The sequence below is a fragment of the Cervus canadensis genome, chromosome 4, assembly GCF_019320065.1.
Source record: "Cervus canadensis isolate Bull #8, Minnesota chromosome 4, ASM1932006v1, whole genome shotgun sequence".
Lineage (NCBI taxonomy): Eukaryota > Metazoa > Chordata > Mammalia > Artiodactyla > Cervidae > Cervus > Cervus canadensis.
Genome location: NC_057389.1, coordinates 104784656 through 104807744, shown reverse-complemented (window position 1 = coordinate 104807744; position 23089 = coordinate 104784656). Strand labels below are relative to the sequence as shown.

At 51.4% G+C, this 23089-nt stretch overlaps 1 protein-coding gene across 1 annotated transcript in view; it reads right to left on the bottom strand.

The window, feature by feature from the left end:
- The window catches only part of SLC25A42 (solute carrier family 25 member 42), a 43039-nt gene extending 20163 nt beyond the window's left edge, over positions 1-22876 (bottom strand). The window contains exon 1 of the mRNA XM_043467447.1: positions 22810-22876. The gene's annotated coding sequence lies outside the window, so the exon portion shown is untranslated. The remainder of the gene's footprint in view (positions 1-22809) is intronic.
- Between the last annotated feature and the right edge of the window lie 213 nt (positions 22877-23089).

Here is a 23089-nt window from a genome sequence, read left to right as displayed (position 1 = left end):
TCCTGGCAATCTTGATTCCAGCTTGTGCTTCTTCCAGCCCAGGTTTCTCACAATGTACTCTGCATATAAATTAAATAAGTAGGGTGACAATATACAGCCTTGACGTACTCCTTTTCCTATTTGGAACCAGTCTGTTGTTCCCTGTCCAGTTCTAACTGTTGCTTCCTGACCTGCATACAGGTTTCTCTAGAGGCAGGTCAGGTGGTCTGGTATTCCCATCTCTTTCAGAATTTTCCACAGTTTATTGTGATCTACACAGTCAAAGGCTTTGGCATAGTCAATAAAGCAGAAATAGATGTTTTTCTGGAACTCTCTTGCTTTTTCGATGATCCAGTGGATGTTGGCAATTTGATCTCTGGTTCCTCTGCCTTTTCAAAAACCAGCTTGAACACCTGGAAGTTCACGGTTCACGTATTGCTGAAGCCTGGCCTGGAGAATTTTGAGCATTACTTTACTAGCATGTGAGATGAGTACAATTGTGTGATAGTTTGAGCATTCTTGGGGATTGCCTATCTTTGGGATTGGAATGAAAACTGACATTTTCCAGTCCTGTGGTCACAGCTGAGTTTTCCAAATTTGCTGGCATATTGAGTGCAGCACTTTCACAGCATCATCTTTCAGGGTTTGAAATAGCTCAACTGGAATTCCATCACCTCCACTAGCTTTGTTTGCAGTGATGCTTTCTTTCTTTCTTTTTTTTTTTTTTTTGTAGTGATGCTTTCTAAGGCCCACTTGACTTCACATTCCAGGATGTCTGGCTCTAGGTGAGTGATCACACCATCGTGATTATCGGGGTCATGAAGATCTCTTTTGTACAGTTCTGTGTATTCTTGCCACCTCTTCTTAATATCTTCTGCTTCTGTTAGGTCCATACCATTTCTGTCCTTTATTGAGCCCATCTTTGCATGAAATGTTCCCTTGGTATCTCTAATTTTCTTGAAGAGATCTCTAGTCTTTCCCATTCTGTTGTTTTCCTCTATTTCTTTGCATTGATTACTGAGGAAGACTTTCTTATCTCTCCTTGCTATTCTTTGGAACTCTGAAGCATACACACACGTTCTAAGCTCTAACCTCAGACTTAAACCCAAATTTCCTTCTAGGGTAGTGATACAAAATAAGCTTTAGGTGAATTAAGTTAGAAAAGAAAACTGTGACGTGAATCCTAGAGCAGGAGGTGCAGCTTTCATAACTGTGAGAGGAGGTCCCTGGGGATCTCAGAGGCCCCTGGCCCACGAGTCACCCTTGTGTCTCTCATCACAGGACAGAGATGCTCTCTGTGGCCCAGGAGCTCCAGGGGAGAAACCAAGACACGGTCCTGGGGTCAAGGGTGAGGGTCTGGGGCAGCCACTTGCTCAGAGTGACAGATGTGCTCCCTGACAATCAAATACACTTCCGGCCCAGACAGAATCACATAAGCATCTTTTGGGCGGGGAGCAGAGAGAGACCTTTGGTTTCGCTTCAAAGCCCACGCAACTTTCTCAAAATGCAAGATGCTCACAAGTTCAAAGATGTATTTATATAAAATATCTGCAGCGGGGAGAGGGTGTGGAACATTCGATTAGGCCAGCTGGAAATGTTGGCTCCTAAAAAACGATCTTTCCAAAAAAACGGAAGAGAGCTCAGAGCTCTGGCCCCCAGTGTCCCTCAGGGCCCTCAGCGGTGCACACTCCCTGCGGCCACGCCTCGCCCTCGGTTCCTTTGTGGGAATGTCTGCCTCCTGTGACGCTGTGTCTCTGCACGACCGCCCGGATCTCACGGGCCAGAGGGACGCACTTTCCCACTCCTCTTGCTGCTGACACTGTCTCTCTGCGGGGCTCTGTGCTCAGCTCAGTCTCGAGTTCTGGATGCCCATCCATGGGGGCACCGGTGCTCACCCTCAATGCTCCAGCCTGCTCTTGAAGTTCATGAACATCCCACGACCTGCGGGAGCTCTCTGACCAGAGGTTACTTCTGTTAATATTTACCATGAACGACACCCTGGCAGTCACTCTGCTGAGCTCACTGCCCTGTGTCTCTCCTTCCAGGAGAGAATATGCTTTAAAGTTTAAGTGCACATTCCTCAGTTCAGAGGGGAAGTCGAGCAAACTCTAAAGGGAGGCGCTTTAAAAAGAACACATTTGAATCAGTTCTAATGAGGTGGATGAAACTGGAGCTTATTATACAGAGTGAAGTAAGCCAGAAGGAAAAACACCAATACAGTATACTAACGCAAATATATGGAATTTAGAAAGCTGGTAATGATAACCCTGTATGCGAGACAGCAAGAGAGACACAGATATATAGAACAGTCTTTTGGACACTGTGGGAGAGGGCAAGGGCGGGATGATATGGGAGAATGGCATTGAAACATGTAAATTATCATATGTGAAACGAATCGCCAGTCCAGGTTCGATGCATGAGACAGGATGCTTGGGGCTGGTGCCCTGGGATGACCCAGAGAGATGGGATGGGGAGGGAGGTGGGAGGGGGGGTCAGGATGGGGAACACATGTACACCCATGGTGGATTCAAGTCAATGTATGGCAAAACCAATACCATGTTGTAAAGTAAAATAAATAAATAAATTAAATAAAATATAAATAAATAAAGGGAGGCGCTGGCTTGGTTTTAGGTGGTACAGGCAGACTAGGCTCCTATGAAGAACATTGTGCAGGCAATGGGATTTGGGTGAGGGGTTTTTTGGGGGGGAAGGGGTGGGAGGGGATCCGAGCTCCTCCTTAAAAACATCTTCAGCACAAGAAAAAAAGCAATTTGTAACTATGCATGACGACATATGTTTAACTTACTCTGGTGCTTATTTTGCAATGTACACAAATATTGAGTCATTATATTGTAAACCTGAAACTAATATACAGTCAGCCCTCTGTATCCACAGGATCTGCATCTATGGATTCAACCAACTGAGGACTGAAAACAGTTAAAAAAAAAAAAAAAAGAAATCAAGAAAGAAAGAAAGGAAAAAACCCAGAAAGTTCCAGAAAAGCAAAACTTGAATGTGCTATGTACCAGGGCTTCCCAGGTGGCTCGGGGGTAAAGAATCCGTCTGCAGTGCAGGAGATGAGGGTTCCATCCCTGGGTCGGGAAGAGCCCCTGGAGAAGGAAAGGGCAATTCACTCCAGTATTCCTGCCTGCAGAATTCCATGGACAGAGGAATCTGGCTGGCTACAATCCAAGGCAACTATTTATATATAACACACTGTATTAGGTATTGTAAGTAAACTAGAGATGATTTAGGGCTCCTCTGGTAGCTCAGCTGGTAAAGAATCTGCCTGCGATGTGGGAGACCCAGGTTCGATCCCTGGGTTGGGAAGATCCCCTGGAGGAGGGCATGGCAACTCACTCCAGTATTCTCGCCTGGAGAATCCCATGGACAGAGGAGCCTGGTGGGCTGCAGTCCATGGGGCCGCAAAGAGTCAGACACGACTGAGCGACTAAGCACAGCACAGAGATGATTTAAAGCAGACTGGAGGATGTTATACACAAATACTACACCATTTTATAATAAGGGGCTTGAGCACCCCCAGAGTTTTATATCTGACGGGGATTCTGGAACCAATCCCCTGAGGATAACAACGTGGGTGCAAAGTTGCTCCAGTTATATCCGACTCTTTGGGACCCCATGGACTGTAGCCCACCAGGATCCTCTGTCCATGGGATTCTCCAGACAAAAATACTGGAGTGGGTTGCCATTTCCTCCTCCAGGGGATCTTCCCGAGCCAAGGATCGAACCTGCATCTCTCATGTCTCCTGCATTGGCAGGTGGGTTCTTTATCACTAGCGCCACCTGGGAAGCCCAAGGATAACAATGGGTGACTATAATATGTCAATTATATCTCAGTAAAAAATGCAAAAACCCACCCCCATTAACAGATATGAACTATTATACATAAAACAGATAAGTAACAAGGATTTACTGTACCGCTTTGGGAATTATATTCAATAGCTTGTGATACCCTATGATGGAATATAATCAGAAAAAAATATACAACTGAATCACTATGCTGTACATCTGAAACAAACATGATATTGTAAATCAGCTATACCTTAAAAAAAAAAGTTCTCAGTAAAACAACAACAACAAAAAACAAAACCCAACAATCTTTGGGTAAGAGAGACAGAACGTACACAGGAACGACAGCCAGATCATGCATGATGCTAGGACTCTGAACCACGACATCTACAATAAGCAGCCAGGGAAGCAAACCATAATTACTCCGGCAACAAAACCGCTGGAGCCTGGTGACTGCAGCTTCCCTAAGTTTTGTTTCTGCTTCCAACTTAGGACAATCCAAAAAAAAAAAAAAAAAAAGTATGCCTCCCGGACCATGCATGGAAGGCAACTGGTGTTGGCAGCCACCACTCACCCCACTTGCTCTTGCCAAGAGCCTCCAACAGGCACACCTGTACCTTCTCTTCTCCACCAAAAAGCTCTCTCCCCGCCCCCGCTGCCTGTCTTTGAGTCTCTGCCAAATGCAGTGGTGGCAGCTGACCCACCCCTGTCTCTAGCAAGCCTCTGCTGTTTTCACTGAAGTGGCCTTTGTTTATTTCCACAGGTAACTGCATGAAGAGGGGAGAAGAGACAGCTCTTCCTTATGGCAGAATTTCAACTAATGAATGTGTAAGCAATGATGGACACAGAAAATCACCAACAGACAAATGTCGGCGTTCACTATTGCTGCCAAAAACTGTGAATGGGACTTCCCTGGTGGTCTGGTGGTTAAGAACCTGCTTGCCAATGCAGGGGACACAGTTCAATCCCTGCCCCTGGAAGGTTCCACATGCTGCGGGGCAACTGGGCCCATGTGCCACAACTACTGAAGCCGAACACCCCAGAGCCTCGCTCTGCAACTAGAGAAGCCACTGCAATGAGAAGGCTGCACAGCACAAGACTAGCCTCCCGCTTGCTGCAACCAGGGAAGCCCACACAGAGCAATGAAGACCGAGCACAACCAAACTAAACAGATAATCCATTCACTTAGAGACATTTTACACAAAAGAACCACGGCTGGACCGATACTAAAGGCAGAGCGTGAAAATACAATGAGAAGGGGGATGGCTGTGTGGTCTCCAAGCATCTCTCCACAAGACACTTAATTTCTCTGGGCAGAGCAAGCTGGCAGACCCCATCTTGACCAAGCGATCAAGGTCAACCACCTAGGACAGGACACAGCGACAGCTCGCACGCTGGATATAACACAACGGGAAGGACACAGCGTCACTTCTGTGGGGTTTCTGCCAAAGACGCACAACCCCTGATCTGATCCCGAGGAAGCGTCTGACAAGCCCCACTGAGGCACACTCTGCAAACAGCTGAGCGGTTCTCAGCGTGAAGGTCACGGACAACAAGGAAAGCTGAGGAACCATCACTTCACAGATCGAAGGTGACTCAGGAGACACGAGGACTAAATGCAGCATCCAAGCCTGGACCAGAGAAAGAACCTAAGGGGGAAAGCTGACAACGTGAGGTTCCGGTCTGGAGATGAGAGCCTAGTGTCACATCGACGTTTAGTTCCTGGTTCAGGTAACTATATCGGGAGACGCTAACCACGGGAGCCGCTGGGGGAAACGTATCAGGAACTCTCAGCTATTTTTGTCATTTTTCTGTGAGTCTAAAGTTATTTCAAAATAGACAGCTTAAAAAAAAAAAAAGAAGTTATGAGAAAACCAGGAGCTTCTGGAACTGCCAAAGTTTTCAGAGAAACACGTGTCAGATGCCTGTGGCGAGAGGGGCTGGCACGGTGTCCTGGCTCCTCCCTGCCGAGTGGGTGCCTTTGAGCAGCGTCTCCAAGTTCTGTGCTGGGGAAGGGTGCGAGCAGCCGTGGCCCCACAGCGGGGATTAGTGTTGCCTGGCTTGAAGGGAGACCTGCATCCTTCCTGGCAGGCACACCCTGACCCTGGCCTCTCTTCAGGCCAAGGCCCTCACCCTCTGCCTCTGGCTCTGTATGTGGGGTGAGAGTGGGGTGAAGGGTGATACTCGACACGATGGAACAGCGGCAGCTGTTGTTCATTAAATCCCTCTGCCCCTGTGTTCTCTGTCCAGCCTGAGCCAACGCCCGTGGATGCCACTTTACAGATGGGGAAGCTGAGGCAGCATGCGTCCTTGCTGGAGACCATCATGGTGGTAACCATCACAGCTGAAGACTGCGGCCATCACAGTCACTGTTTTAGGTCCCCGCTTTGCTGATGAGATGTGGAGCAGCTTGGCCAGCCCAAGGGCAGAAGCGACTGCGGCCTTGACACGGGACTCCAAAGCCGCAGCTGAGTCCGTCTCCACAGAGCCTGGCTCCTCGGTGACCTCAGTATCATCTCATCCTGAATGCTTCTTCCAGAGAAGCACGTGCCCCTTACGAAAGATTTTGTTTAACCTGGACAAACAGTAGTGCAGGGGAGGCAGTGGTAAGAGTTTGGCTGCACTCAGCGCCTGAGACAACTCTCAAAGCCACGCAGAACTTGAAGCCAAAGGGCAGGGACCCCTGAGATCTGAGGGGCCTGGGTCACCGGAGGCCAAGATCAGCAAGTTCCTGAGATGTGAGCCTGGAAGAGGCAGCCAAGGGGCCCGCTGAGCAGTCGGCGGGGAGAGCGGTCAGCGACGGAGACCCTGGGTAACCAGTCCCTGGTGGGGACTCACCGAAGGCCGTGGGGTAGAAGGAAGGTGTCGGCAGAAAGCCTAGATGGATGGAGGCCTGGTGTCTGGCAGCCTGAGAACTTTCAGTCTTGAACTTGGAAGAAGGTGGCCCCAGTCTCTGGCTCCCTCAAGCCTGGAAAAAGCCAGCGGAAATACTGTCTGGGGAAAGATGATACCCCGTACCTTGTGGGACTTAAAAAAAATCTAGTATCTTGGGCCCAACCTGAGATAATGAGGCACAAGGGGAGACCGGATGCCACGTGAGAGGAGCAGAACCACCCCACATAGGCGGGCTGGCAGATGCCATGTTGGAAAATGCCGACGGGTCATTCAACAGGGAAGGGCTAGAGCTGGTTCAAGCTCCAGCTGCCCCTTCTTCTGAATGGAGGGCCTCGTGTGGACCACTCCCTGCGTGGAGGTGACTTAGGGGCAGTGGGCAGTACCACATGCAGTACCTGATAAAATAAAGAAGCAGGGGCCTCTTGAGACCCCCAAGTGTCACGGTCCACAGATCCGAGAAGGGTGACCATGCAAAGCGAGCCAGGGCTGACCCGGGTGGCGAGACCTTTGCTGCTCTTGTTCTGACGTAACTGACAGCTGAACTCCTGGCTTTCTTCAGTTCCATGAGTTATTCCCCGAACGTCCCTTTTCTGCCTCTGATTCTCATCCATGAGCTTGAGGCCTTCCTCGTCCTGCAGGATAACCACCCTAACCCCCAAGTTTGGGTTTGTCCAAAGTATTTTCTCACCATCAGCCTGGGTTGTGAGGCTCCAGGAGGTACACAGAGGTGGGGGGCCCTCTCCCAAACATTATACCAGGGGACCCTGGGGGTACAGATTCACGCCAGGGGAGATGAACCTGGGCTTCTTGGTTAAAGTGGGGTCTGCCAGGCGTCCCCCTGTCTAGTGATCCTTTTCCCCTTTCTAGACTCTTCCCTTTGGAACCAGCCCACCATGGGCAAGAGGTGGGGTGGAAGAGGGAAGTTAGCAGAGGTTGAGAGGGGAGGATTCTTCCAGAACAGTGGTCTCCCCACCGCCCTTATTTACTTGCATGCTAAACTGTTCCAGTTGTGTCCAACTCTTTTGTGACCCCGTGGCTCCTCTGCTCATGGGAGTCTCCAGGAAAGAATACTGGAGTGGGTTGCCATTTCCTTCTCCAGGGGATCTTTCTGACCCAGGGATCGAATCTGAGTCTCTTCTGTCTTCTGCACCGGCAGGTGGGTTCTTTACCACTAGCACCGCCTAGAAGCCCATGTTTATTTACTCATTCGGCCATTTATTCAGATCAATTTACACTGTGGGTTAAGTCAGTGCTCTGTTACTTATTTACCGCTTCACTCTTCCAGCACTGGCCATGTGGACGGAGCTGTTTTCCATCCACTGGAGGTGGAGGGGCAGGTCTGGGGAGGGAGTGGGGATGGCGACCCTGAGGATGATGAAACAGTGGTCCAAAAGGTTCCAGCAGCTGCAGGGTCAAAACTGGGAGTGTGCAAGGAACAAACGTCAGTGTGCGCCTATAGGCCTCAAACCTGACTCTACAGACAGATGCAGGCGGGAGGCAGGGCAGGGTGCCTGCTGCTGTCTGAGGCCAAGCGCCGCTGCTCTGCAGACGACCCTCTGAAGGCTGCCCAGCCACCCCCCGCCCCTATCGCCTGGGCAGGGGGAATTGAGGGGAATTCACTCCTTCACTCTGGGTAACAGAACCTCAGACGGGGGGACTGGTGCCACCAGGCAGGGCCAGGGTGGGAGGCTTGTGAGCAGGGACCAAATGGCCTGGAACCCTCTTGTCCTGACATTTGGGGTAATGGTCCTGGAAAAGGGAGCTGTAAGGACCACTCTGGTCCAATATTTAAAGGGCTGTGGTAAACTGAATGATGGCCCCTAAAGACATCTGTCCTGACTCCCGGGGACCTGTGGATGTCACCTCACATGGCAAAAGGAAGTTTGCAGGTGTGATCAAGTTAAGGATCTTGGGAAAGAAAAACTCTCTTGGAGTATCAGGTTGACCCCAATGGCATCACAAGTCCTTAAGAGAGAAAGGTGCTTTCCTGGTAGTCCAGTGGTTAAGACTTCATGCCCCCAACGCAGGAGGCCCGGGTTCAATCCCTGGTCAGGGAACCTGATCCCACGTGCTGCAACTAGGAGCCTGCGCATAGCAAAGAAGATCTGTGTGCCACAGCTGACACCCAGGGCCACCAAATAAAAGGAGAAAAAGAGAGAGAGGGAGGGAGGCAGGAAGTCAGAGGAGACATGGAGGCAGATCTCAGCAAGACTTGAAGATGCTGCCCTGGCTCTGAAGGCAGTAGAAGGGGCCATTACCAGGAGCACGCAGATGGCCTTCGGGAGCGGGAAAAGGCAAGGAAAACGGATTCTCTTCTGGACTCTCCAGCCCTCAGACCCATTTGAGACATCTGACCTCCAGAACCAAAGGATCCTGAGCCTGTGCGGCGTTCGGGCTCCGTGTGTGTGGCAGAGTGTCACTGCGGCCACGAGAGACTGACCCAGACTGTCACAAGACGCTGGGCAGTGGCCCTGGGGGACAGTGCCCAGAGTCACAGGAGACCGACTCCAGGTCAGTGTAAGACAATGAGAAAACCACAATGGCCAGTACTGCTTGCAGCCCAGTGGCTGCCCCGGGGAGGCTGGGCTTGCACATGATGGTAGGTGCCCAGAGCCTCCTCGTGTCAGGCCCTGCTGGGCCCTGAGGGCATGGCAGCGAACTGGCATGTGCCCTCTCGCAGAAGCAAGCAAGACAGTTCAGGGAGCTGAACCATCCCAGGGACAGGAACAGGGAGATGGGGACCCAGATTCAAGACTGGGTGGCCAAGCTGGCCTCCTGACGGGGGTGTTGGAGCTGACGCTGGAATAAACAGGGTTGGGGGTAGGGGGGTTGGGAGGAGCTGCATTCCAACAGTGAGACAGGGTGTACAAAAGGCCTCCAGGCAGGAATGAGCCAGCCAGAGAGAGAGGAGAGGCTGTGGGTCTGTACGGGCAGCGGGGAAGCCAGGGACGGGCTAAGGAGGCCTAGAGAGGCTGCCTGTGGGGTCACCCAGGCATGACAGGGTCTGACGAAGGGAGGCTGAGGGAGATCCAGGAACCTGCCCACGTTCTCTCTGAGACCCCGGAGTGGTGGGCTTGTTTTCTGGGACGAGGAGGCCTGGGAGGGGCCAATGTGGGGGGAAGGAAGCCAGCAGGGCAGGCGGCCCTTGTTTCAAGGGCTCCACCCTTGGCAGGTTCTTGCCCACCCCCGACCCTGAGCTTCCCAATTGAGAAAAGATTGCCAAGACTTCTGGTACTATCTTGTGGTCCCATTACAGCACTGGAGAGGATATGAGGGCAAAACATATAATGCATCTAAGTTTAATTAAAAATAGACCCAGTGGGGGACTTCCCTGCTGGTCTAGTGGTTAAGAATCAGCTTTTCAATGCAGGGGACACAGGTTCGATGCCTGTTCTGGGAACTGAGATTCCACAGGCAGTGAGTGAGGCAACTAAACCCACGTGCTGTGACTACTGAGCCCGCGGGCCGCAACTAAGACCCAACATGGACAAATAAATAAATGTCAAAAAAGAACAGTGGATTTGCACTGGAAGTCAGCTAGGGTCAGTCCTGTCTGGGCGTGCGGCTACCACTCTCCTGCTCCCCCACCACCCTCTGCCTCGCCACTCACCCCGACCACCAGGCTGGTTGCAATGGTTACTCCTGAGGTTCCTTCCAGGTTCAGTGCTCGGCCTCCCCTCGTCACCTGTTGGGGAAGTATAACTGGGCAGGGAGAGTCCTGGGTCCAAAGCTGGCTCTACCCCTCGCCAGGTGCACGCCCTTGGGCATTGCCCTTATTCCTGGGGGACTGGGCTCTCTGGCCGGTGAGCTGGGTTTGGCCAAGCCTGGGGTGAGTGAGCCGGAATGCAGAGAACCATGTTCCCCCAACTTCACCCTGCTGAGGTCTGCCTGAACTTGCCTGAAGGACCTGGAATCCTCATGCTCCAGAATGTTCGACAGGACTATTGCTGTGGAAATCAGTCTGGAGGCTCCCCAGCTACTTGAACACAGAGTTACCATGTGACCCCAAGATTCTACTCCCACTCCAAAGAGCTGAAAACAGATGTTCAAGCAAATCCTTGCACACCGTGTTCAGAGCAGCACTAGTTGCAATTGCTAAATTATTATTACTCAGCCATAAAAAGGAATGAGTTCCTCTCGGGGAAAAAAACGAGAATGAAGCACTGACATGTGCTACCTCTTGCCCTGATGCCAAGGGCAAGAGGGCAGACACAAGGGACCGCGTGTCATGAGACTCCATGTACATGTACGAAGTGCCCACAGCATGCAGACCCGCAGACACAGAGAGCAGCGTGGCAGCCTCAGAGGCTGGGGGACGGGGAACAGGCTTCCTTTTCAGGTGACAAAGAGGTTCTTTTGAAGCGGTAGTAGCGCAACACTGTGACCGCACCACATGCCACTGAACTGGGTACAATGGGAGGATTCCCTATCGGTGCGGTGCTTAGGACTCTGAGATTCCACTGCAGGAGGCATGGCTTCAATCCCTGGTCAGGGAGCTAAGAGCCTGCATGCTGTGAAGAACGGCCAAAAAACAAAACAAAAAAAAACCCAAAAGGTAAAATGGTAAATTTTAAGTTATGTGTCTTTACACACAAAAAAAACCCCCAGCTGGTACTTCCCTGGTGGCACAGTGGATAAGAATCTGCCTGCCAATGCAAGGGACACAGGTTCAGTTCCTGGTCCAGGAAGATCCCACATGCTGCGGAGCAGATGAGCCTGTGTGCCTAGAGCCTGCGGTCTGCAGCAAGACACCCCAGTGAGAAGCCTGCACGTTGCAACCAAGAGTAGCCCCCATCCACTGCAGCCAGAGAAAGCCCGCACACAGCACTGAAGACTCGGTGTAGCCAAAAATTAAATATATAAAACTAAAAACAACACACATGCCACATGTCTGCCTTAAAAAAAAAAACAAAAACACAGCCCCCCACTCCATCTGCCCTGAGGCCCTTCTCTGACCCATCAGAGAAGCGCTTCCAGTGGCTCTTCCAGGGTGGTAGGAGCCTGGTCACACCTCTGACCTCCCTTTCCTCACCAACACTCTTCTCCCCTCAGTTCAGTCACTCAGTCGTGTCTGACTTTTTGTGACCCCCATGGACTACAGCACGCCAGGCTTCCCTGTCCATCACCAGGTCCCAGAGCTTGCTCAAACTCACGTCCATCAAGTTGGTGATGACATCCAGCCATCTCATCCTCTTTCGTCCCCTTCTCCTCCCAACTTCAATCCTTCCCAGCATCAGGGTCTGTTCCAATGAGTCAGCTCTTTGCATCAGGTGGCCAAAGTATTGGAGCTTCAGCTTCAGCATCAGTCCTTCCAATGAATGTTTAGGATTGATTTCCTTTAGGATGGATTGGTTTGATCTCCCTGCAGTCCAAGGGACTCTCAAGAGTCTCCTCCAACACCACAGCTCAAAAGCATCAATTCTTCAGTGCTCAGCTTTCTTTATGGTCCAACTCTCACATCCATACATGACTACTGGAAAAACCATAGCTTTGAGTAGATGGATCTTTGTCAGCAAAGTAGCGTCTCTGCTTTTTAACATCCTGTCTAGATTGGTCATAGCTTTTCTCCCAAGGAGCAAGTGTCTCTTAATCTCATGGCTGCAGTCACCATCTGCAATGATTTTGGAGCCCCCCAAAATAAACTCTGTCACTATTTCCATTGTTTCCCTATCTATTTGACATGAAGTGTTCGGACCAGATGCCATGATCTTAGTTTCTTGCATGTTGAGTTTCAAGCCAGCTTTTTCACTCTCCTCCTTCACTTTCATCAAGGGGCTCTTTGGTTCCTCTTTGCTTTCTGCTATAAGGGTTGTGTCATCAGCATATCTGAGGTTATTGGTATTTCTCCTGGCAATCTTGAGTCCAGCTTGTGCTTCATCCAGCCCTGCATTTTGCATGATGTACTCTATACATAAGTTAAATAAGCAGGGTGACAATATACAACCTTGATGTCCTCCCTTCCCAATTTGGAAACAGATGTCCCATGTCCGGTTCTGACTGTTGCTTCTTGACCTGCATACAGATTTCTCAGGAGACAGGTAAGGTGGTGTGGTATTCCCATCTTTTTAAGAAATTTCCACAGTTTTTTGTGATCCTCTCCTCCCCTACTAGGTTATTTTGAGTCAGATTAACTGGGTGGTTGCCATGTATATGCTCTGGGGAGGCGGCACCATGGAGAGGGTGGGAAATGGCAACCCACTCCAGTATTCTTGCCTGGAGAATCCCTTGAACAGAGGAGCCTGGTGGGCCACAATCCACAGGGTCACAAAGAATCAAAGACAACTGAAAGAGACTTAGCATGGACTCAGGGCCTGGGGGAGGGGGAGGGCAGTTAGTGTCTAATGGGGACAGAGTTTCAGTTTGGGAAGATGGAAAAGTTCTAGAGATGGATGGTGGTTACGGTTGCACAGCAGTGTGAATATACTTAATGCTACTGAACTGTACACTAAAAAAATGTTAAGATGGTATATTTTATGTTGTGTGTGTATGAATGCTCAGTCATGTCTGACTCTTTATGACCCCATGGACTGTAGCCTGCAAGGCTACATGCAAGGACTGTTCATGGAATTTCCCAGGCAAGAATACTAGAGTGGGTTGCTATTTCCTCCTCCAGCAGATCTTCCTGACCCAGGGATTGAACCAGCATCTCCTGCATTGGTGGAAGGATTATCACTGAGCTACCTGGGAAGCTATATTTTACGTTGTATGTATCTTAACACAATTAAACAAGAAATTGAAGCATAGACAAAATGCATCTGTGATGTTAGGATCAGATGGGGTTACCTTTGGTGGGTAAGACAAGAAAGGGGTGTGGAGAGGCCAGCTGGAGGGCTTGAAAGGCTCTGTATCTTGATCAGGTTTCAAGTGTGAATGGATGTAATAATTTCTGAGTTGTATATTTATGGGTTATTCACTTTACTGTGTGTAAATTACAGTGCAATAAAAAACTTTAAAACCATAAAACAAATCAGAAACCTTCTTGGCCCCTCCCAGGCCAACTGAGTCTGAGCTTGAGAGTCATGCTCCTAACTCGCAGGGCGCTCTGACGGCATCTGGGGCGTGGGGGTGACATGCACTGCTCACTACTGCTCACCCCCTCCCCACCTGCAGAGGATATACCTCGGATGACTTCAACAATGACTGACAGTCTGGAGGAGATGCTTAAGGTCCTGTTGGGCCACAGACGCAGTGGACGACCAGCCCTCTTCTGGAGGCTGCACCCTGGTAGCCACCGACTCCGCCCGCTATCCCCTTGGAGAAGGGGACGCTGACCCTCCCCTTGACTCCAGGGTGACCTGGGTGACCCTGCTCAGGTCATGAGAGCTCACTCTCCTGGGTTTGGGTGCTGGACCCAAAACTGAGTCTTTTGAGGGAGCCCCCTGTGCTAGATAAGTCCTTTTTCTCCAGGGAGGGGAAGTTAGGCCAAGGGCAGTCACCACAAAGCCAAGGTCAGGAGGGGAAGGCAGACACCAGCAGGCTTAGGGTGTCCTGGGACCCAGCAGGCCGAAAGAACCTGGAAAGTACAGGAAGCACATGGACTTTTTCTCCCTGGAGCCCACAAAGCCCCTTTTCAGTTCAGCCAGTTTGGGATGGGTTTCCCCCCCCCCCCCCCCCAAATAACAAGTATTCATTGGGACTTCTCTGGTGGGTCCAGTGGCTAAGACTCCATATTCCCAAAGCAGGAGGCCTGAATTCAATCCCTGGTCAGGGAACTAGATCCCACATGCCACAAATAAAGATCCCACATGCCACAACTAAGACCCAGCACAGCCAAATAAATACCTTTTAAAAAGCAAAAAACCCAAGTGTTTATCTTTTCACATGCTATTTCTATACCACTCGTTAAATAAAAATTAAAGTGAAGTGGGGATGGGGGCAGGGGACGCCATGCAGCAATATAATTTACCAAACAGCAATATCTAAGAAACGTGAACCTCAGACTTCCCTGGTGGTCCAGGGGTTAAGAATACGCCTGCCAAAGCAGGGCACACAGGTTCGATCCCTGGTCTGGGAAGATTCCACATGCCTTGGGGCAACTAAACCCTTGAGCTACAACTACTGAGCCCACAAGAGAAGCCACTGCAATGAGAAGCCCACGCACCGCAACCAGGAAGTAGCCCCCGATGTGCAACTAGAGAAAGCCCACCTGCAGCAGTGACGAGCCTGCCCATTGCAACTGTGACCATCACAGCCACAGGAAGTCACTATATGCACAAACAAATAAAAGAAACACGAGCCTGGGGTCACAGGGTCCTAGATGGCCCGTCCCATGGGCACCACACTGCGGCCGCTCCGCGTCCGGGGCCGTCCCGCCACACACTCACGGACACACACACAGGCAGCTCCCTGGCCAGGGACACGCTCACAGACACACACACACACACACACACACAGCTCCCTGGCCAGGGACACGCTCACGGACACACACACACAAGCAGCTCCCTGGCCAGGGACACGCTCACGGACACACACACACAGGCAGCTCCCTGGCCAGGGACACCAGGTGTGCCAGTGAGTGGCAGGGTCCGCCACAGCTGGGTGCTCCACCGGCAGGACGAGGGAAGTGTTCATACAGACGGGAGGGCAGTTTCTCAACAGATCCCGTAATCTCTTGGTAAAGGGAAGCCTATTAACATCCTATCTGCCTGCTGATAAAGGCTGTTTTCTTTTCCAGTGAATGGGCCTAGTGAGGGGAAGCATCTCACACGAGGGCCTGTCCTGGTTAACTCTGACCCAGCTTGCTGCTGCCTGCTGCTTCTCCTGCTGCACGCTCTCTCAGGTGCATGCACTGCAGACCAACTCCGGCCACTGCAACCCTGTGCTGCTGTCTCTATTGGCCAGACACCCATGTCCTGAAAGATCCAGAACATTCTATGGGCAACCACTCTCCTTGGTCCTTGCAGACAGTGCTGCCAACACTTGTGGTCAATGGTGTGTGAAGTGACCTAAAACAAACTGAGGCACTTAATGGTCTTCATGCTCCTCTGCTAGGAGGGTGCACTTGGGTAACAACTTTACCCCAAAGCCTTGTGTTCCTGACACACAGGGCCCAGCACCGGGTTACTCAATTGCACCTGCTCAATTATTTACTGGCTGAGTGAATTGTTTTTGCTTGCGCCATGTTCTCCATCCTACTCCTTATGTCTGGCAAACTCCTCTGCATCCTTCAAAGCCCATCCTAAATATCCTGGTCTCACCTTCCCGAGGCTGGCTGCTCTGCCCCGCACTGAGCACTCCGTGGTTCTCTGCTTGCTGGGAGGGGCTGTTTTTCACTCCCCTTCCCCACTAGCCTGGGGACCCTGGAAGGCAAGGGCCTGGGTCACACTTAGTGTCAGTGCCTAGCAAAAAGCCAAGGTGAATACCCGAAGACAGTGTGAAGACAGTGCTTTCGCTGTGTCTTCCTGCCGGCAGGCACCACGCACCAGCAGCATGGACGTGCCTCTTCCATGGCTGCCTGCCTTGTTCCCCAGGGAGGGAGGTGGGGGCGTGCCCAGGCTCCTGCTGTGCTGAACTGGTGTGGGAAGATGTGTCCAGTGTGTGACCTTGGACATGTTACTAAACCTCCTTGGCCTCGTTCTCCTCCTCTGTCACTATCTTCTGAGGCTGGGGCTGCCCAAGCAGGTCTCTGGGGTATCGTGCTCCATAATGAGGAGTCAGACTGGGGCTAAGGTCACCCGGTTCTACCGAGCAGGCCTCCCCAGCTCCCACATCTCACCACGTACCCACACACCTCCGTGCTGCGGCCTCCCAGAGGGCTGAGCATGTCTGTGGCATCCAGCCCTCAACTTTGTCTCTTGCAGGTTCATCTCCTCGAAGTGTTGAAATCTGGAGAGTGGCGCCCCACTGTCCATTAAACGGTGGTAGTTTAGGAAGCTCCTGCTCTCCACCGAGCCCTCGGCCCTGCCGCCACCGCTGCTGCTCACAGTCAGCAGGGCAGCCTCCAGCCCTGACATTCAGGGCTGGTCAACATTTGGCTCTGACCGATGAAACAGGCTCCCTGGGGGACTTCCCTGGTGGTCCAGTGGTTAAGACTCTAAGCTTCCACTCTTCCACTGCAGCGGGCAAGGGTTCAATCCCTGGTTGGGGAACTAAGATCCCACATGCCACGTGGTGGGGCCAAAAAACTGGGGCTTATAGGCCCCAAACGGTCTGTTCTTCAAGGCTTGGCTCATACGTACTAATGGGAGGCTAGAGCAGTCACTGGCTAAGGTGTGACCAGCAAGGCTATAAGCCATATACTCCACCCCATCCCCTCCCTTCTCATGGATGCAGACCTGCCCAAAGTACGGCAGGGGAGGGCAGTGTTTCAACTCAACCCCCAGGAGCGCCTGTCCCTGAATCTCTGGTGACATTCGTGCAGGACTCTTGCCCCAGACATAAATCAGAGTCCCTGAGTGTGACCTAGGAATCAGCCCTTTAGACAGGGTGAGGGTGAGGTTAGTTGTGTTGACACTGTCAATGGGGCAGGTCGTCGATCAGTGTGGCTAATTAATACCTAATGAAATGTACATATTGACTTTCTCCACTCATTCCATGGCAAAGGTATACCACTTGGAGATAGAGCAACGGCTTCGACATCCGCTCGGAGCTCTGTCCTGGCACATTTCCATGTTGGAAGTCTCGAAACCACTCACAAGGCAGGCCTTCTGTTCTGGCCCTCATCTCATAGTCGGGGAGGTACAGCTGGTCAGAGCGTCTAAGCTTGGGTCTGCGGATCTGGCCTGTCCACAGTGGCCTGGCCTCAGTGCAAGACCCTCGCCTGTGTCTCTCATCAGGACCACGGACCAGGTCTTCAACCCAATCCCCTCTCAGGACCCTCTCGTGCTCCCTGGCCTGGCCTTCTCTTGGGTCCTGCCATATTCAGGCTTGTTTGTTTCCTCTGCCCCAGTTCCTTGCGGGTAAGTCTGAGCCACACCCATGTCCCATACCCTTCCAAGCTGGTGTTTCTGCCTCCCCTACACCCGTCCCTGACCCTGGCACACAGATATTTACAGATTATAGGAAAGTTGTGTTGTAAGGCTTCAGGTCTGTTCCACTCCTGGGAGCTGTGCTGGTGGTGGCATTCCAGGACATTGTATAAATACCTGATTCTAACAGTGGCAGGAAGCACAGTGCTATGGGTGACTTGTTTGAAGGAGGACAGGACCTGGATTCAGGACAACCTAGGTCTGCCTTAGCTTTCCCACGTTTTCCTTAGACAAAGGTCCCCTGACGCCTTGGTCACCCTTCTGTAAAACTGGGATGATCTAGACCAAACTCCATAGGTAAGCCCATGCAAAGGAGTGGCAAAGAGCAAAATGAAGACAACTGTTCGTGTGTCTGGGTCCTTGCTGGCACCGAGCAGATGCTCCCATCTTCCAGCAGGGAAGCAGGTGAGTGAGGGAGCCCACGGGGCCTGTGCACACGGGCCACCTGGAGGGCCTGCGAAGTGTGTTCCGACCCTGCCGGCCCCGTCTTGTCTGAAACAGCAGAGGCTGCTGGACAAGCACCTCCTTCAGTAGCGTCCTGGCAGTAATGCTGGCTCTGCAGCTCTAGGGGTTAAATGAGGTCTGAAGTTCACGTCTACCCAGGACCTCAGGAAGTGACCTCATTTAGAATAGGGTCTTTCAGGTGTAATTAGCTAAGGATATCAAGATGAGTCATCCTGGATTTGGTGGACCCTAAATCCAACGATGGGTGTCCTTAAAGGAGGACACACATACGGGGAAGAAGGCCACATGAAGACAGGCGAAGGGACTTCCCTGGTGGTCCAGAGGCTAAGACTCTGCACTCCCAATGCGCGGGGCCCAGGTTCGATCTCTGGCTGGGGAACTAGATCCCACATGCCGAAACTGAAAGATTCCCTCATGCCCCAACTAAACAGTCTGCATGCCATCACGGAGACCAGAGATCCTGCGTACCGCAAGCAGGACCCGGCACAGCCAAACAAATAAAAATTAATTTTTTAATTAAAAAATAAATCTTCAGAAGACAGAGATGGAGATTAGGGTGCTAGAGCTACAAGCTGAGGAACTCAAGGACTGCTGGCAGCCATCAGAATCAAGGAAAGGGTCTCCCTCAAGGTCCAGGTAGGACACAAGAGTGCTGTCTTAGTTCTGGCTGGGTGGCTTGTAAAAAGAAATATATCTCTCGTGGTTCTAGAGGCTGAGACATCTAAGGTCAGGGTGCCAGCAGATTTGGTGTCTGTTTAGATTTTTTTTCTGGCTCACAGAAGTCTACCTCTCTGCGTCCTCACAGAGCAGACGGGGCAGGAGAGGCCTCTTGGGCCTCTTTTAGAAGGCCACTAATCCCACTCGTGGGGGCTCCCCTCTCATAAGGGAATCATCTCCCCAAGGCCCACCTCCTAATACCGTCACATGGGGGTTAAGTTTCAACATATGAATTTTAGGGGAGACACAAGCACCCAGTCCACAGCACCTGCCAATCCCTTGATTTCGGACTTCTGAACTCCACAACAGTGACAGAATAAACTTCCATTGTCTCACGCTGTCCAGTTTGGGGTTATCTGTTACGGCAGTTCCAGGAAACGAATACAGCAGGAGTCTGAGCCTCCCAAGTGCACACCGTGCCTCAGCTAGTGACCTGCCTGTGGCCCTGAGGTCCCTGCACCTCTCTCTGTATCCCACAGGTTACCCTGATGGCCAAGCTTCAACAGGAAACCTGGCTTCTCCTGATCTCTTTTGAGCCCCTGTAACCTAAGCTCTCAGCTGCAGCAAAAGGTATTCAGTGAAGAAAACAAACATTGACAAGCATATTTTAAAAATAGCACAGGGATCAGGGAGGGGCCAATGGGGCAACATTCTACTTTTTAAACTGGGTGTTGGTTTTGTTATTCTTTCTACCTTCTTTCTTTTCATGTGCACGTTATGTACTATTATTACTAAGAAGCAGTTCACATTTAAAATAAAAAATACAATGCATTTTTTTAAAAGAGCTGGCTTGCAAAACCCAAACAAGCTAACGGCTCCAATCAACTCAATAATCCTCTAATGTCTAAGTGCCAAAAGAGAAGACTAAAATATGGGATGACAAATGTGAAAAGGCCTGCCCTTGGTCTGATGACGCCCTCCACCTGGCACCAATAGTGGGAAATCACCGACAACTCAACAGAGTCTCAAGACATCTTCCTAAATAGATTTAACATCTGTGACTTGTGTCAGCCTCGTCAGACACCTTCATTCTTTTGCTGGATCCAAGTGTTTAAAAAAAAAAAAAAAGCAACAGTCAATATCTCCAGCCTCTCGTCCCCAGGCAGGCCCTACATCTTTCTCTAGAAAGGACCGCCTCTCCCACCGCCAACCACCATAGTTTCCTTCAGAGCCCTGCAGAGGAGGGACTCAAATATTTTTTTGGATTGAACTTTAGACTCTCAAAGAGAAACAAATCTAATGTTTAATCACCACCCACTACGGGCAGGAACACCTCAGAGAGGGACGGATAGAAAGACTGGAGAGACCAGAACTTGACAACTGCCCTGGCCACCAGGGGAGGAATTGGGCATTCCAACTCCATGCTGAGAATACTGATGAGCACACAGCCTCTACAAAGGAGCATTAACCATTTAGATGCACGTGTCCTGTGGCCTGGCCACTCTTAGGAGGTTGCTGCAGTTGGAAGTCAAACTCCATGAAGACAGAGAGGGTTTGAAGTGTCTCTGCTTGGCTGGAGCCCCACACACTTTTACTACCTATTTGCTCATGCAAGACTCAATCTATTCACTGCAGTTTGGTTTGTAAAAGCAAAATATGAGGGACTTCCTTGGTGGTCCAATGCTCCCAACACAGGGGGCCTGGGTTCGATTTCTGGTCAGGGAAATAGATCCCACATACCACACCTAACACAGCACACAGCGGCAACCAAGACCCGGTGCAACTCAATAAATAAATAATAAAAAATAAATATTTTATAAAAAAGCAACATATGAGAGACAACTTAAACATCCATCAGTAAGGAACTAGTTATAAAGTCACCCACCATTTTGATACAATGTGATACAAATTTACCAGTGGTTTAAAAGGGGTCCTTAGACCACCTCTAGAAGGGAACATTGTTATATACGGGAAACTATTAACAATGAGGCCTCCAGAGTGGGATAGGGTACAGGTATGGGGAGATCTGCCTGGTTTTTACTCCCGCTTCCTTTTGTACTGCTTGATTTTATTCATTTATTTTGACCATGTATATCAATTACCTTGTCAGTTTATTCATATCTTTGCATATGTATATATATATATAATATATGCATGTACACACATACATATAAAATGTGTGCATGTGTATATATGTACATTACAGATACACATACACACACACGCACACATTTTAAATTACTCTGTTTGAATTTGGACAGAAAACCCCAATGGCTTTAGAACAAGACCCTTCAGAACATTCCAGCACCATCTTTGCAGGGAGAGAAGGGGGTGAGGGGTGGATAGGTGTTAAGAAGTACTGTGCAAGCCCTACAGGAAACAGTACATTATTGCTTTTTTTTTTTTTTAACAATAAAGCCATCAGCCTCCTTCCACACTGCACACTTGCAAATCACACTCCAGGGAACTTAAAAAGTTCCAGAAAAATCTTTATCCCCAGCACCAAGCCAGGCTACAGTTTTGCAGTTTATCTCTAAGCAGCTGAAACATTAGCCTTCTCACTCTGAAGAGTGTTTCCTTACTCTCTCGGTTTATCAGCATCAAGGGCCCAAGGAGCTCTCCCAGGTCAGCAAGGAGACTCAGTCTGTAAGAGCTGGAGCCAGAGTCCCAAAGCCTGGCAATCCCTGCCACCAGGCGACACTGCGAGCTTGGCCAGAGGCACCCTAGGTGTTAAAGCCCAGCTGCAACAGTGCCCCCGCCCCCACCAGCTCCTGGACTCTGAGACACGTGCTCAGAAAGCAACCAGGGGCCGCCCCTTCCAGCTCAGCCTTTCCAGACCCAGTCAAAGTCATGACTCCTGAGGAACAGCTGCAGCGAGGGTGGGGGTCCCCTCCCTACCAGTCCCTCAGAAATAAACACAACAGATGGGGAAAAGTGGGGGAGGTCCACAGAGAAGGGTCAGCAGCAATGCTCAGTGCTTGGGAAGAGGTGGGCAATGCCACTCTGGTTCAAACTGCTTTAGGTTCGTTGCTGGTAAAATGGAGATAATTCCAGTTTGTCTGGCTGATAGGATTATGCTAAGCCCGGAAATCACTTAACAGACCATCATAAACGAAAAAATAACATCTGGGTGGGCTTTTTTTCAGGGGGTGGTGGTGGAAGGTGCCGTGATCCTGAGATAGAAAGGCTTGGGTGAATGTTGGAAAACCTGGATTATAGAGTGGGCACAAACACAGGTGCATGTGGAAGAAAGTACAGGTGGGTGCAGACTGGGGGGGTTCAAGTCACAAGGGGCTGCCAAGGGCACCAGACAGGTGTGTACATGTGCAGGGGGAAGTGCCTGAGGGCGCTGACCCAGATTACTTAAGATGGGGGCAGTGAGAGGGTCGCAGACTTGGGCGTGAGAAAAGGCAGTGAGGGAACAGGAACAAGTCCAGACGTGAGCGGGGAATGGTGAGTTTGGGGTCACAGGCTCCGGCGGCGGTGTGGGGGTGCAGGCTCAGGTGTGGTGGCGCCGAGAGGAGAGGGAGGCCCTATGGTGTAGGAGCATCATCAGGATGGGTCTCGGACGATGTGCGAGGAGGGGTTCGTGAGTTGGGGGCGCGGTGTCAGGTGTGTGAGGGGGAAGCAATATAAGTGGGGCCAGAGAGAGACAGGTGCGTGTAGGGGTGCAGAGTCAACTGTGCGAGGCACCTGGGGGCATGACCCCAGGGGTGTGGGGGGTGTCAGCGAGGCGGACATTCTCAGGTGTCTGACGGGAGATGTCAACGAGAAGGGCTGTGCTGTCAGGGATGTGTGGGCTGTCGGCGAGGGCCTCAGATACGGCTGTGGGGGCCCCAAGGGGCATCAGGCGCGGGGTGTGGGGGTCGGGGGGTGGGCTTTAACCTCTCCCAGTCCCCGCGATGCTGCTGTCACGCCCCGCCTCGTCCGCCCCCGCCCCGGGCCCATGACAGGACTGTGCCTCGCCCTAGGGCGGCCCGACAGGCGCGGGCCCCCTCGACGCCTGCGCTGCCCCGCGCCCCCCGCGCCCCCTCACCGGCTGGGACGTGTCGCCACCGCCGCTGCCGCCGCCGCCGCCGCCGCCACCACCTCCAGCCGCCACAGCCCCGCCCCGCGCACCCTCCGCGCGCGCCGCGGGAGGGGGCCCAAGCCGTACTCCGATTGGCTGAGTGCTGGCCAACCACCCCTGGAGGCAGCGGATATTGGTGGGCATGAAGCGGACGAGCAGCTCCTGAAGCCAATCACTGAGGGGTGGAGGCGGGACTATTGGGAGAGGCAGTGGGGCCCCCGGGTGGTCCAGCTGGGTGAGAGGCGCC